Source organism: Limulus polyphemus, unplaced genomic scaffold, assembly GCF_000517525.1.
Source record: "Limulus polyphemus unplaced genomic scaffold, Limulus_polyphemus-2.1.2 Scaffold181, whole genome shotgun sequence".
NCBI classification, from domain to species: domain Eukaryota; kingdom Metazoa; phylum Arthropoda; class Merostomata; order Xiphosura; family Limulidae; genus Limulus; species Limulus polyphemus.
The window spans coordinates 506157-510237 of NW_013665791.1; the positions used below are offsets into that span (position 1 = coordinate 506157).

The 4081-nt window shown below is 33.4% G+C and overlaps 1 protein-coding gene across 3 annotated transcripts in view; it reads left to right on the forward strand.

Annotated features, from left to right (window-relative positions):
• LOC106478115 overlaps positions 1-4081 on the forward strand; it is a 44759-nt gene that overhangs the window by 35130 nt on the left and 5548 nt on the right. The window lies entirely within an intron of this gene.

Here is a 4081-nt window from a genome sequence, read left to right on the forward strand (position 1 = left end):
GTGTTTCTCTTGTTTCATAGCTCTCCACTATCGATTACTTTGAATATTAAAGGTGGCATTTTAACCGTGATGACGTAAGCTGTGTTGATTTCTTTAACACAGAAATAATTTCACTAGTGGTAAGAAAGATTAAATGTGTGTTTGCGCAAAGCTACGCAGTCAGCTATCTGCGCTTTGTTCACCACAGGGAATCATACCTCGGATTTTAGCATTGTAAGTCCGAAAATTAACGCTAATTCATTGACGGACAAGAGGCTTAAACCACATATTGCGTTTCTAGATAAGCTACGGTTCAATGAAAACATTAGCTGCATGACATTGTAACAAAAACGATATATAGCATATGCAAATAAATACATATGTATAAATTAAAAACAAAAGCTAGATTAGATTCTTGATAAAAAAATCTTCAGGTCAAAATTATAATTATGACACTTGAATTGAAAGAGATCATTTGACTTAAGAAAGATTCTTAAAAAATTCGCATTATCCACCAAACTAACAGATCGTAAACCCAGCTAAACACATCAATTCGAAGAGATATTCACACCAAACCAACAAGCCATAAACCTAACTAAACACATTAATTCGAAGAGATATTCGCACCAAACTAATAAACCGCAAACCCAGCTAAACACATTAATTCGAAGAGATATTCACACCAAACCAACAAGCCATAAACCTAGCTATACACACTAATTCGAAGAGATATTCGCACCAAACTAACAAACCGTAAACCCAGCTAAACACATTAATTCGAAGAGATATTCACACCAAACCAACAAACCACAAACCCAGCTAAACACATTAGTTCAAAGAGATATTCACCTAAACCCAGATAAACGCACTGGGGGGCTTCACGCAAGTAAATAATTAAAACGTCAGCAATCTTTGATAATTAAGAAATGCATCAAAACTGGCATCCAAATGTCTTACCAAAATGGCCAAAATAAATTTTGAACAAGTTGAATATCGGACTTCCGTACTCAATTAATATACAAAAAATATTTTAAAAGATATTAACCAAAATGTTCCAGTCGAAAAAAGTGGAAAAGAAACCCAGCTACAAGTTATCAAAACTGAAAAAGGATTATCAGTAAAGGAACATCCAGACCAATATCAGCCATTGAATTGTTTCTGAGAAACGAAGACGACTCATCTACATTGATTAACTCTGTTCTTGCCATGAGCAGATATTTGTCCCTCTCTAGAGCATTGTCGTGTGAGTTTGGAATTTTGTACCACCACAAAGAAAGAGTATTCGCCTTGAAACTTCCCCAATTTTACAACTCCAATTGTCACAACTCCATCAACCTGTGTGGACGAAAAGTTCCGAGGGTCCATTTGAGCAGCCACAAAACTCAGAAGTCCTTCTGGTTGAGCCCGTATGTCTGCAAAAGACGTAGCATGAATTCCTTTTTGTATTTTTGTAGAAGGACTGGCATGTTAATTTATACATATGATTGAGTGCTTTGTCTTGGTGGGTTCATGTTTTATTAACATCATGTCCATAAAAAAAAAAAAGAAGAAGAAAGTACTTCTTCTGACGGTATGTAGAATTTGTCCTGGAATTTTCTTTCAACTCTCCAGGTATTTAAATTACCATTGTAGCTTTAAACTGCAATCCCAATAAATCTCTTGGAAAAAGTTATCGCGACATGCTTGTGTAGGGAAGCACATTATGCTAACACAATGGTAAAGTAACAAAAACTATTTATAAACACAATGTAATTGTGCTTATAAATTGTTGTTGACTAATTTATGATTATCAGGCATTCCCTGTAACATTTTGATTTTGTTTGTTTGTTTGTTTATAGTTTAGCACAAAGCTACAGAATAGTTTATTCTTTTCAATATTATTTATTCGTCACTATGGCAACAAGAGGTTGTATAAATGAACAAAACATATTCTGTTTTATTTGTGGTAGATTTGTTGTAAAGAAACAAATGCAAAACCTTACAGAATTCGTCAGAAAAGCGTATTACGCATATTTTGGAATAAAACTTGGGGACCAAGACAAATCATGGGCTACGCACGAAGTTTGCACTGTTTGTGTCGAAGAGTTGAGACAATGGACTAAAGGTAAGAAAATGTCTTTGCCTTTTGGAATTCCAATGGTCTAGCGTGAGCCTAGAAACTACGGAGATGACTGCTATTTTTGTTTCTGTAACGTGCAAGGCTACAACACTCGAAATGAAAAAGGGGAATTTCTAATCCGAGCCTTCAATCTGCTATAATATCTGTTGCTCATGGACATGATGTACCTGTACCTACTCCACCGGTGACTCATGACACATGGTACAAGAATCGTTAGAAAGAGTTTATACCACACTTTTCGCAAGAAGGTTCACTGGTTTATAGCAACAATATTGCTGAATTAATACCAATGCTAGGAGCTGCAGTCTATGAACCAAGTGAGTGGCGATTGTTCATTGATTCGTCCAAAATAAGGCTAAAAGGTGTTCTCCTTCACAATGGTAACATATATGCATCTGTTCCTATTGCTCATTCGGTTCACTTGAAGGAAACGTACGAAAATCTTGAACTTCTTCTTAATAAAGTAAAATACAAAGAAGATGGTTGGCTACTTTACTTTGTGGAGACTTAAAAGTCCTTTCTATATTGTTGGGTCAACAATCCGATTATACAAAGTAAAGGGAATTTACTGCCCTCTAACAGCCCCGAAACCCCTTTTTCTCTTTTATGCGATAGTGGAAAGCTAATTGTGAACCCTAGAATTCATAGTCTGAACACGCTAATCATTTGGCCATAACCGGTTCAATAAATTATTGAAATATTTAAGAAATAATGCGAAGATAAAAAAAAACACTCTCGTAGTTGTTCAAGGAAATAACCAAACGACAGACCATCTATCTAGATTTACTAGTAGTATTTTTAGACGTAGAAAAAGTTGTTGATAAAGTTCGTCATGTAGGTTTAACTCATAAAATGTATATATTAAAGCTATTATCAAACGTTACCCCTAATTACTACAGTCCAGAAGTTCCTCAAACTGATGCTCAATTCTCCTTCTTTTCAACCTGCTAATAATATTTCATGGCTTCTAATTGTTAATTTGTTTGTAGTTAAGCACAAAGCTACACAGTGGGCTATCTGTGCTCTCCTCACCACGAGTATCGAATCCCGGTTTCAAGCGGTATAAATCCGCAGACATACCGGGGGCTGCCTCAAATTAGCACTATCTCTATCACTATTGCCCAGTATGCTAATTAAAATACTCAAATTATTTTAACAACTCAAAACATTCAATTAGCTTTAATATATTTGAAATTATAATACAATCTGTAAAGAACTACACTTAGTTAAAACACTCAATTTATAATTTTTATTGACAAAACTTTAGTATTAAAAAAAGCAATACCTGAAATTCGGTATGTTATTGTCAAATTAAACTTTTAACCCTGTAGCCTTTTCTCCCCGGTGGCTAAACGTTAAGTCTTATTACGCTAAAAATAGGGTTTGAATACCTGCGATGACTTGAGTACAGATAGCCTATTATGTAGCTTGGTGCTTACCAACTAGCCATTGAACAAATTTAACCCTATAAACTTTATTAAACAGTTGATATTCGTTATAACAGTAAGCTAAATTTCGCTTAACTTACTGAACTGAAAAAAGTGTTAGGCCAGAGAAAACATATTTAAGAAAGTTATATCTAAGCAAAAACGATACAGAAATTAAACTATGCTTAAAATCTTGAAAGTTTTTATAAGATCTATTTACCATTATGCATCTTTTCGATCTAACATTTCAATTTGTACTCTAAATAATTTAATGTCATTAAAATGTATTCAAAGTACCTTTTCTAAACTAAGATCTAAAGTATTCCTTTTCACTCCTGATATTTTAAGAGTTTTAAAAAGGAAACCAAATGATAGTTTTTATATATTTATTCTCTGTTTTTAAGTTATGTACATTTTTTAGCTTATAATTCACAATTACTTTTTGTTTGTTTTTCAAATGTCTGTTTTTAACTTTATATTGTTGAAAATGTTTAAGTTAATAAATCTGAATTTTTTAAAATTTTCATGATTTTGTTCAATAAAGAAAGTTATTAGG